We start from the raw sequence: 12,696 nt of genomic DNA on the forward strand, positions 1-12,696 counted from the left end.
AATTTGACAAAAGTATTTTCATACAGTTCTTACACATGTGTAATTGACATAAAAATCGAAAGAATTTCGAAAAACGGTCCAGAAAGCACTTTTTTAAAGGGGGTGATACGTTTTTTCCAAATTTTTGACATTTTTGACTTTTGACTTTTGACTTCCTAAGAAATCACATTCCAAATGCACAAAACATATTCCTTAAGTCCAAATAAAAATGTAAAAAAAATTATGTTAATAAAATTTGACAAAAGTATTTTCATACAGTTCTTACACATGTGTAATTGACATAAAAATCGAAAGAATTTCGAAAAACGGTCCAGAAAGCACTTTTTTAAGGGGGTGATAAGTTTTTGCCAAAACTTTCAAAATTTCAAAATTTCAAAATATGACTCTTGGGTCTTGACTTGCGTTACAGTAAGCCTATGAAAAATTAAGATGGAACACACTCGCCCACTATAGGATTTTTGGGGTGTTACACAGCTCATTTACAATATGGCATTTGTCATCAACTTTGGACGAAACAGCGCCGGATGTAATGTGAAATCCCACACAATCCCATCGTGTATATGGTCCGCTCGGTGCCAATAAGTTGCCATGTTATTTTGTACAATTGAGGGGGGACTTCCCTTACAAAGATATCAGGGTACAGCGCAAACGACCACTACCATAAATTTTGCAAACGACCACTACCATAAATTTTGCATTCGAGATTCCCACATTTGGAAAATTCAAAAGGGGTCAGCCCAGCCAGAGTGGAATGGCTGAGCCCCACACTGGGTCAACCAACTTCTTGATCACAGAATCTCTTCTGCTTAGTGGAGGGCAAGTCTCTCCAGTGCCAACATTTTCCGCTAACGGGAACCACTTTTTGTTGTGATAATATCATATCACATCGACCTGCGTTAAATGCCGTTTAGGAATGCACTTGCACACAGAGTGGTGAAAAAGTAGTTTATTTTGTTTACTAGATTATATCAGTGAACCACTAGATTCCCATCATGCAACACTGTCGAAAAAATCACCAATTACTTTTTAATATCTTAACCTATCTGATATCACAAATGTTTGCGATATGACGAAATACAATCACATTCAGACACACACACACACACACACAGACAAATGCATGAAACCAATTGATTTATTATCGATAACATCTCAGATTCTCTTGTGCTTTTGATTTACTCCATAAAAGAAGGGTTGTAATTCCAACATGGAAAACACAGGGCCATCAGACACCAGTCCAGTTCCACTCCTCACCAGCATTATTTCCTTTGATCATTTGAACAGGGCGAGGGAGCACAGAGCACACACAAGCTGCATTCAGTAACAATATTCTTATTTGTCTTATGCATAAAAGGCAGTTGCTCCCTGACAACACAAGGAACTTTGATCGTATTAAAAGGGCAGGGGAGACTAGCCCATAGAAGCTGCATTTAGTCAATTCAGCATCAAATGCTTACTACAAGGCAGTGTTGCTGATGAAATAATGCCACACCCCCTAGTGGACAAAAGGCTTACAGCACCTGGTATTCCCAGGCGGTCTCCCATCCAAGTACTAACCAGGCCCGACCCTGCTTAGCTTCCGAGATCAGACGAGATCGGGCATATTCAGGCTGGTATGGCCGTAAGCGAAGGTACATCTCTTGGTACACCATATAAAGTCAAAGTGAGTCTGATAAACAGACATTGCATTCTCACCAATTAGATAAGCAGCTTGAACTTTGGCTCACTCAAAAAGTGGAAGAAATTACATATACTGTAGCCATCACTTTTTAGCACAGATAGTTGGATGAAATACAAACAAACCTTGCAAACATTTCTAAGCGAGGGCACATATTTCAGCCTTGTGGGAAAAAACGGACAAATACAATGACTTCTGACAAATACATCATCAGCAACAGTTTCCCATGCAGCTATCCTACTAGCCACAATAAATACACAAAAGCTCTGGATGTTGAAAACCTATTGCATTGTTCTGTGCTAAGGAGGAACGCATGTATGGACAATTTCATATTGGAAGCGCATGGGGCGCGTATGACACATCATGACCGGGGGGGTTAGAGTGGCTTCTCAACTATCTCTTGATTGAAGTACCAGCGTGGCATAAATACAATGCTGCATTTCGCAACATAATGTTTAGACAAAATGCCAACAATGTTTTGCTACAAACAAATGTTTCCACCTTTCGATTGGTCCACAAAGTCTCTTTCACAACTGACTTCAAAGATCTCCATAAGCACAGTCGGTTGACTCAAGTCATCCTTAAGCCTGCCGCCAAGCAACAGTTTATCATTAACATACCTTAAGGGAAGTGTGAGACGGGAGCCATATGATCGGTGAAGATTCTCCCATTGCGAATGTACGGTCCCTTACTAGACGTCCGACTTCGTCTCAGAAAATCGCGGACGGCGTCGGGCCGAGGGCGGGGGGGAGCTCTTTCAGGAAGTCATCGAAGAAATCGTCTCGGACGTTCGGTCACCGTTTTATAAAAATAACAAATTTTTGACTTGGACTCCGCATTCTCGAAAATTCCCACAAGGGGGCAAATAAATCATATTGCAGGCGCACGAACACGGGGCAAACGAGCGCGGCCTTTTCTCCTAAACGGAAAATATTTCGAAGACGAAACTCGGCGAGCGTAGGTTTGGAGTAAAGGGAAGTTGGCCCCGAACAAGATGGCGTCGAGGCCTCTGCGCTTTTTGAGTTATGGCCATTTTTCTGGGATTAAAGGTCAAAAACGCAAAGTAGGGTGCAATTTGACCGCTTCACGTCAAAGTACATAAGCATACGGTGTCAGGAAAAAAAGAACCAGCCGTTTATCTATCGTAATTTAAGAGAAATCGTACATTGTCCATTTGGTGATGTTCACGAAGAGGAATTTTTTTTTCAAAAAATTCACAGATCCAGTTGCAGTTTGTTCACACGAACATTTTTAAAGTGGGTCTCGAAGCTCTGCGAGAATTCTGTGATTTTATGTGATTTTATGAAGTAACACACACTCATTTAACCCTCTGTTAATAAGTCAGTTCTTAACATAAAGACTTAAAACTCAATATTAAATAAGAGCCTACCCCAAGGAGGGTATGTGTTCACGTTCAGCTTCCTATGTCAACTGGAAGTACCTTAAAATGGTGCATAGGGTCAGGTTTGAAGGGTAATAAAGGTCAGATCTTTTCAAAACTTCACTTGTGTGATTAGACAACCCTCATGAAGTGTAATCAGTCATTTTTCCCAACAGATGTCAAAGAAAAGCTCTCTCACACAAACACACACACACACAAAAAGGAAGGATGGAGTGAAAAAGTACGGTGCTTAAAGACACACAAAGCCTGCAATGGCATGACTATTATCTCCAGGCCGTGCCGAGTTCAACGAGATGCCCCGCTTGACCGTAGCTCGCTCGGTCTGAGCGCAGCGACCGTTACAAGAAAATGGACCCAAATGACCTTTTGACCTCATGTCAATTTTATTTGCTTTTGGGAGACAGAGAGAGAACCGTTAAGGTTAGAAGCACAATTTCACCTCAGGAATGTTCTTAAGGTCCTCCCGATCTGTGCAAGCCTAACCTTGACCTTGTGGCATTAACCCTTAACAGTTAAAAGCTGGTGTTTACATCAAACAATTTACAATGACATGTCGCCCCATAGGAATACATTGACTGCACCTCTCAATTCAACCTGAAGCCTATGTGGGTTATGAATGTCTTATGAACCTGTCTTTGATGTCAGTCCATCAGGCCACCATGAGGTCTACCTGTGTCGATTCTAAGCTTCCTGGAGCAACCGGAAGTGGTTAAATCACCCTAAAAGTGTTTGCCATAGCCAACCTGCAGTTTGAGAGAAATAGTGCATTCAGCCCTATGCAAATCAGTCAATTTTTAACATACAGACATAAAACTCAGGATTCTGTAAAAGCATACTCCAGTAATGATAAGTGTTTACTTTTAGCTTCCTGTGCAAACCGGAAGTGCCTTAATTGGTGTCAAATGGGCTGTTTCAAAGGGATAAAAATGTCAAATCTTTCCAAAACTTCATATATGTGAATAGACAACCCTCCTGAACTGTAAATCAGTCATTCATCCCATCAGATTAAAAAAAAAAAAAAAACACACCCACACAGAAATGATGGAGGGACACACTGAGGGGCTAAGAGGCAGACAGTGCCTGTAGTAGTTAGTTTTGTTCCAACTTTTAAAGAACCGTCAGACCTAGAGTTCTGAAACTTTACAAACCTGTTCTAGACCTCAGGTCGATTGTGCACGGTGAGTTATGTGGCTCTAGAAGGTTCTCAGACCGATAAACAGCCTCGTGTATTTGCAATGTTTTCAATTCATTTTGAGCTCAACGAAACTGGCGACATTTAGAAAAGTCCCAGAGTCTCAAGACTAGGTGCATTGAAACCGGCTCGGCCCATAGAGATGGACCTCAACGATTCTGTCCGATTGCTCATTCAAGCACCCCGTAGCAAGGCATGGAAAAAAGTGGATTTTCAGCACCAATTAGGGTTTTGCTCGGGCACCGAATGACCTATCGAGCCGAAACTTGGGATTCCAGGTCGCCTCACATAGGGCTAAACATAATGTGAATATTGGACCCGCAGCTAGAACATAACTACGTATTATTTGTTTTATTATGGTTTAAATAGAAGGCGCTGTGAATTTTGGGCCTGCTCTGAAATATGTGATAGTTGGCTTCTAAAGGAGTTGGTAAAAGTGAGTTTGGTGTCAGATGGTATCAGTTTGGTGTCTGAATATATCTAATTGACTGATGGACACCGACTTGCTACTTGACTTTTGTACATTTGCAATATGTTTCAACGGGGGGGTACCATCACAAAAAGCGACATGATGAAATTTAACACAACGAGCGATGGAGAGGAACCACTATCACTGCCCGGCAATCCTGAGGTCATCAGGACGTTGACTTTTGCATTTCTAAAGTATTTAAGAGAATGTACGTTACATTTGCAATATGATTCAACATCACATCATATTGCAAATGCACGTTAGATTTGCAATATGATTCAACACATCATATTGCAAATGTAACAGTGTGTGTTATGTTTGCAATATGATTCAACACATCATATTGCAAACGTAACAGTGTGTGTTATGTTTGCAATATGATTCAACACATCATATTGCAAATGTAACAGTGTGTGTTATGTTTGCAATATGATCCAACACATCATATTGCAAACGTAACAGTGTGTGTTATGTTTGCAATATGATTCAACACATCATATTGCAAATGTAACAGTGTGTGTTTGCAATATGATTCAACAGTGTGTTATGTTTGCAATATGATGTGATGTTTTTCACTGTTGAATCATATGCAAATGTAACGTGCATTCTTTAAATAAACCCTATGTGGGTTATGAATGTCTTATGAACCTGTCTTCAATGACAATCCATCAAGCCACTATGAGGTCTACCTGTGTTGATTCTAAGCTTCCTGGAGCAACCGGAAGTGATAAAATCACCCTAAAAGTGTTTTGCCATACCCAACCAGCAGTTTGTGATATATAGTGCATTCAACCCTTTGTAAATCAGTCAGTTCTTAACGTATAGACTTAAAACTCAGGATTCTGTAAAAGCATACCCCGATCAGGATAGGTATTTACTTATAGCTTCCTGTGCCAACCGGAAGTGCCTTAAAATGGGGTCATAGGTGCTGTTTCAAAGGGTTAAAAAAGTCAGATCTTTCCAAAACTTTAAGTGTGTGATTAGGCAACCTTCATGAACTGTAAATCAGTCATTTCTCTAAACAGATGTCAAAGAAAAGCTCACACACACACACACAAGTCCAAACTGTTCGTGCACCTGGTATTTTTTTGGGGTTACCAGGTGCCATGTTTCAAGATGGTTGAAATTGCGTTTAGGGAGCATCCAGACCTCCATACCCGCTCTGGGAGCACTATTCTACGGCCAAAAATCAATGGGGGCTGGCCTGAGTGTTTTATGGAGGTTTTCACAAAAACTCAGAAAATATTCTGTTTTTTTTCTGGAAAATATTTTATGTTTTTTCTTCTCGAGTCAATGGGGTACGGCCTGAGTGATTTATGGAGGTTTCCAAACAAAGTCAAAAAATATTCTATGTTTCATGTTTTGGGTTACCAGGCGTCATTTTTCAAAACGGTTTTAAATGCTTTTAGGTGTCATCCAGACGTCCATGGGAGCACTATACTACGGCCCCAAATCAATGGGTGCTGGCCTGAGTGATTTATGGAGGTTTGGGGGGTGATACGTTTTTTCTAATTTATTCACATTTTTGACTTCGTATTAAATCAGATTGCAAATGCACAAAACATATTCCTTAAGTACAAGTAAACATTTATAAAAAATTATGATAGTAAAATGTGACTAAAGTATTTTCATACAGTTCTTATACATGTGTAATTGACATAAAAATCGAAAGAATTTCGAAAAACGGTCCAGAAAGCACTTTTTTAAAGGGGGTGATAAATTTTTTCCAAATATTTGACATTTTTGACTTTTGACTTTTGACTTCCTATGAAATCACATTCCAAATGCACAAAACATATTCCTTAAGTCCAAATAAAAATGTAAAAAAAATTATGTTAATAAAATTTGACAAAAGTATTTTCATACAGTTCTTACACGTGTAATTGACATAAAAATCGAAAGAATTTCGAAAAACGGTCCAGAAAGCACTTTTTTAAGGGGGTGATAAGTTTTTGCCAAAACTTTCAAAATTTCAAAATTTCAAAATATGACTCTTGGGTCTTGACTTGCGTTACAGTAAGCCTATGAAAAATTAAGATGGAACACACTCGCCCACTATAGTATTTTTGGGGTGTTACACAGCTCATTTACAATATGGCATTTGTCATCAACTTTGGACGAAACAGCGCCGGATGTAATGTGAAATCCCACACAATCCCATCGTGTATATGGTCCGCTCGGTGCCAATAAGTTGCCATGTTATTTTGTACAATTGAGGGGGGACTTCCCTTACAAGGATATCAGGGTACAGCGCAAACGACCACTACCATAAATTTTGCAAACGACCACTAACATAAATTTTGCATAACATAAATTTTGCATTCGAGATTCCCACATTTGGAAAATTCAAAAGGGGTCAGCCCAGCCAGAGTGGAATGGCTGAGCCCCACACTGGGTCAACCAACTTCTTGATCACAGTATCTCTTCTGCTTAGTGGAGGGCAAGTCTCTCCAGTGCCAACATTTTCCGCTAACGGGAACCACTTTTTGTTGTGATAATATCATATCACATCGACCTGCGTTAAATGCCGTTTAGGAATGCACTTGCACACAGAGTGGTGAAAAAGTAGTTTATTTTGTTTACTAGATTATATCAGTGAACCACTAGATTCCCATCATGCAACACTGTCGAAAAAATCACCAATTACTTTTTAATATCTTAACCTATCTGATATCACAAATGTTTGCGATATGACGAAATACAATCACATTCAGACACACACACACACACACAGACAAATGCATGAAACCAATTGATTTATTATCGATAACATCTCAGATTCTCTTGTGCTTTTGATTTACTCCATAAAAGAAGGGTTGTAATTCCAACATGGAAAACACAGGGCCATCAGACACCAGTCCAGTTCCACTCCTCACCAGCATTATTTCCTTTGATCATTTGAACAGGGCGAGGGAGCACAGAGCACACACAAGCTGCATTCAGTAACAATATTCTTATTTGTCTTATGCATAAAAGGCAGTTGCTCCCTGACAACACAAGGAACTTTGATCGTATTAAAAGGGCAGGGGAGACTAGCCCATAGAAGCTGCATTTAGTCAATTCAGCATCAAATGCTTACTACAAGGCAGTGTTGCTGATGAAATAATGCCACACCTCCTAGTGGACAAAAGGCTTACAGCACCTGGTATTCCCAGGCGGTCTCCCATCCAAGTACTAACCAGGCCCGACCCTGCTTAGCTTCCGAGATCAGACGAGATCGGGCATATTCAGGCTGGTATGGCCGTAAGCAAAGGTACATCTCTTGGTACACCATATAAAGTCAAAGTGAGTCTGATAAACAGACATTGCATTCTCACCAATTAGATAAGCAGCTTGAACTTTGGCTCACTCAAAAAGTGGAAGAAATTACATATACTGTAGCCATCACTTTTTAGCACAGATAGTTGGATGAAATACAAACAAACCTTGCAAACATTTCTAAGCGAGGGCACATATTTCAGCCTTGTGGGAAAAAACGGACAAATACAATGACTTCTGACAAATACATCATCAGCAACAGTTTCCCATGCAGCTATCCTACTAGCCACAATAAATACACAAAAGCTCTGGATGTTGAAAACCTATTGCATTGTTCTGTGCTAAGGAGGAACGCATGTATGGACAATTTCATATTGGAAGCGCATGGGGCGCGTATGACACATCATGACCGGGGGGGTTAGAGTGGCTTCTCAACTATCTCTTGATTGAAGTACCAGCGTGGCATAAATACAATGCTGCATTTCGCAACATAATGTTTAGACAAAATGCCAACAATGTTTTGCTACAAACAAATGTTTCCACCTTTCGATTGGTCCACAAAGTCTCTTTCACAACTGACTTCAAAGATCTCCATAAGCACAGTCGGTTGACTCAAGTCATCCTTAAGCCTGCCGCCAAGCAACAGTTTATCATTAACATACCTTAAGGGAAGTGTGAGACGGGAGCCATATGATCGGTGAAGATTCTCCCATTGCGAATGTACGGTCCCTTACTAGACGTCCGACTTCGTCTCAGAAAATCGCGGACGGCGTCGGGCCGAGGGCGGGGGGGAGCTCTTTCAGGAAGTCATCGAAGAAATCGTCTCGGACGTTCGGTCACCGTTTTATAAAAATAACAAATTTTTGACTTGGACTCCGCATTCTCGAAAATTCCCACAAGGGGGCAAATAAATCATATTGCAGGCGCACGAACACGGGGCAAACGAGCGCGGCCTTTTCTCCTAAACGGAAAATATTTCGAAGACGAAACTCGGCGAGCGTAGGTTTGGAGTAAAGGGAAGTTGGCCCCGAACAAGATGGCGTCGAGGCCTCTGCGCTTTTTGAGTTATGGCCATTTTTCTGGGATTAAAGGTCAAAAACGCAAAGTAGGGTGCAATTTGACCGCTTCACGTCAAAGTACATAAGCATACGGTGTCAGGAAAAAAAGAACCAGCCGTTTATCTATCGTAATTTAAGAGAAATCGTACATTGTCCATTTGGTGATGTTCACGAAGAGGAATTTTTTTTTCAAAAAATTCACAGATCCAGTTGCAGTTTGTTCACACGAACATTTTTAAAGTGGGTCTCGAAGCTCTGCGAGAATTCTGTGATTTTATGTGATTTTATGAAGTAACACACACTCATTTAACCCTCTGTTAATAAGTCAGTTCTTAACATAAAGACTTAAAACTCAATATTAAATAAGAGCCTACCCCAAGGAGGGTATGTGTTCACGTTCAGCTTCCTATGTCAACTGGAAGTACCTTAAAATGGTGCATGGGGTCAGGTTTGAAGGGTAATAAAGGTCAGATCTTTTCAAAACTTCACTTGTGTGATTAGACAACCCTCATGAAGTGTAATCAGTCATTTTTCCCAACAGATGTCAAAGAAAAGCTCTCTCACACAAACACACACACACACAAAAAGGAAGGATGGAGTGAAAAAGTACGGTGCTTAAAGACACACAAAGCCTGCAATGGCATGACTATTATCTCCAGGCCGTGCCGAGTTCAACGAGATGCCCCGCTTGACCGTAGCTCGCTCGGTCTGAGCGCAGCGACCGTTACAAGAAAATGGACCCAAATGACCTTTTGACCTCATGTCAATTTTATTTGCTTTTGGGAGACAGAGAGAGAACCGTTAAGGTTAGAAGCACAATTTCACCTCAGGAATGTTCTTAAGGTCCTCCCGATCTGTGCAAGCCTAACCTTGACCTTGTGGCATTAACCCTTAACAGTTAAAAGCTGGTGTTTACATCAAACAATTTACAATGACATGTCGCTCCATAGGAATACATTGACTGCACCTCTCAATTCAACCTGAAGCCTATGTGGGTTATGAATGTCTTATGAACCTGTCTTTGATGTCAGTCCATCAGGCCACCATGAGGTCTACCTGTGTCGATTCTAAGCTTCCTGGAGCAACCGGAAGTGGTTAAATCACCCTAAAAGTGTTTGCCATAGCCAACCTGCAGTTTGAGAGAAATAGTGCATTCAGCCCTATGTAAATCAGTCAATTTTTAACATACAGACATAAAACTCAGGATTCTGTAAAAGCATACTCCAGTAATGATAAGTGTTTACTTGTAGCTTCCTGTGCAAACCGGAAGTGCCTTAATTGGTGTCAAATGGGCTGTTTCAAAGGGATAAAAATGTCAAATCTTTCCAAAACTTCATATATGTGAATAGACAACCCTCCTGAACTGTAAATCAGTCATTCATCCCATCAGATTAAAAAAAAAAAAAAAACACACCCACACAGAAATGATGGAGGGTCACACTGAGGGGCTAAGAGGCAGACAGTGCCTGTAGTAGTTAGTTTTGTTCCAACTTTTAAAGAACCGTCAGACCTAGAGTTCTGAAACTTTACAAACCTGTTCTAGACCTCAGGTCGATTGTGCACGGTGAGTTATGTGGCTCTAGAAGGTTCTCAGACCGATAAACAGCCTCGTGTATTTGCAATGTTTTCAATTCATTTTGAGCTCAACGAAACTGGCGACATTTAGAAAAGTCCCAGAGTCTCAAGACTAGGTGCATTGAAACCGGCTCGGCCCATAGAGATGGACCTCAACGATTCTGTCCGATTGCTCATTCAAGCACCCCGTAGCAAGGCATGGAAAAAAGTGGATTTTCAGCACCAATTAGGGTTTTGCTCGGGCACCGAATGACCTATCGAGCCGAAACTTGGGATTCCAGGTCGCCTCACATAGGGCTAAACATAATGTGAATATTGGACCCGCAGCTAGAACATAACTACGTATTATTTGTTTTATTATGGTTTAAATAGAAGGCGCTGTGAATTTTGGGCCTGCTCTGAAATATGTGATAGTTGGCTTCTAAAGGAGTTGGTAAAAGTGAGTTTGGTGTCAGATGGTATCAGTTTGGTGTCTGAATATATCTAATTGACTGATGGACACCGACTTGCTACTTGACTTTTGTACATTTGCAATATGTTTCAACGGGGGGGTACCATCACAAAAAGCGACATGATGAAATTTAACACAACGAGCGATGGAGAGGAACCACTATCACTGCCCGGCCATCCTGAGGTCATCAGGACGTTGACTTTTGCATTTCTAAAGTATTTAAGAGAATGTACGTTACATTTGCAATATGATTCAACATCACATCATATTGCAAATGCACGTTAGATTTGCAATATGATTCAACACATCATATTGCAAATGTAACAGTGTGTGTTATGTTTGCAATATGATTCAACACATCATATTGCAAACGTAACAGTGTGTGTTATGTTTGCAATATGATTCAACACATCATATTGCAAATGTAACAGTGTGTGTTATGTTTGCAATATGATCCAACACATCATATTGCAAACGTAACAGTGTGTGTTATGTTTGCAATATGATTCAACACATCATATTGCAAATGTAACAGTGTGTGTTTGCAATATGATTCAACAGTGTGTTATGTTTGCAATATGATGTGATGTTTTTCACTGTTGAATCATATGCAAATGTAACGTGCATTCTTTAAATAAACCCTATGTGGGTTATGAATGTCTTATGAACCTGTCTTCAATGACAATCCATCAAGCCACTATGAGGTCTACCTGTGTTGATTCTAAGCTTCCTGGAGCAACCGGAAGTGATAAAATCACCCTAAAAGTGTTTTGCCATACCCAACCAGCAGTTTGTGATATATAGTGCATTCAACCCTTTGTAAATCAGTCAGTTCTTAACGTATAGACTTAAAACTCAGGATTCTGTAAAAGCATACCCCGATCAGGATAGGTATTTACTTATAGCTTCCTGTGCCAACCGGAAGTGCCTTAAAATGGGGTCATAGGTGCTGTTTCAAAGGGTTAAAAAAGTCAGATCTTTCCAAAACTTTAAGTGTGTGATTAGGCAACCTTCATGAACTGTAAATCAGTCATTTCTCTAAACAGATGTCAAAGAAAAGCTCACACACACACACACAAGTCCAAACTGTTCGTGCACCTGGTATTTTTTTGGGGTTACCAGGTGCCATGTTTCAAGATGGTTGAAATTGCGTTTAGGGAGCATCCAGACCTCCATACCCGCTCTGGGAGCACTATTCTACGGCCAAAAATCAATGGGGGCTGGCCTGAGTGTTTTATGGAGGTTTTCACAAAAACTCAGAAAATATTCTGTTTTTTTTCTGGAAAATATTTTATGTTTTTTCTTCTCGAGTCAATGGGGTACGGCCTGAGTGATTTATGGAGGTTTCCAAACAAAGTCAAAAAATATTCTATGTTTCATGTTTTGGGTTACCAGGCGTCATTTTTCAAAACGGTTTTAAATGCTTTTAGGTGTCATCCAGACGTCCATGGGAGCACTATACTACGGCCCCAAATCAATGGGTGCTGGCCTGAGTGATTTATGGAGGTTTGGGGGGTGATACGTTTTTTCTAATTTATTCACATTTTTGACTTCGTATTAAATCAGATTGCAAATGCACAAAACATATTCCTTAAGTACAAGTAAACATTTAT

The 12,696-nt window shown here is 40.3% G+C and overlaps 3 non-coding genes and 1 pseudogene across 3 annotated transcripts; all 4 read right to left on the reverse strand.

Moving 5' to 3' along the window:
• Positions 1 to 663: 663 nt before the first annotated feature.
• Positions 664 to 813, reverse strand: LOC120043536 (annotated as a pseudogene).
• A 695-nt stretch (positions 814 to 1,508) lies between these two features.
• On the reverse strand, positions 1,509 to 1,627 carry LOC120043509. Its single transcript, XR_005476466.1, has one exon. It is a non-coding gene; the product is annotated as a 5S ribosomal RNA (ribosomal RNA).
• Positions 1,628 to 7,017: 5,390 nt separating this feature from the next.
• Positions 7,018 to 7,178, reverse strand: LOC120043527. The gene has a single exon (XR_005476475.1). It is a non-coding gene; the product is annotated as a U1 spliceosomal RNA (small nuclear RNA).
• A 693-nt stretch (positions 7,179 to 7,871) lies between these two features.
• On the reverse strand, positions 7,872 to 7,990 carry LOC120043510. The gene has a single exon (XR_005476467.1). It is a non-coding gene; the product is annotated as a 5S ribosomal RNA (ribosomal RNA).
• Positions 7,991 to 12,696: the final 4,706 nt, after the last annotated feature.

This window comes from Salvelinus namaycush, unplaced genomic scaffold (genome assembly GCF_016432855.1).
Source record: "Salvelinus namaycush isolate Seneca unplaced genomic scaffold, SaNama_1.0 Scaffold949, whole genome shotgun sequence".
Lineage (NCBI taxonomy): Eukaryota > Metazoa > Chordata > Actinopteri > Salmoniformes > Salmonidae > Salvelinus > Salvelinus namaycush.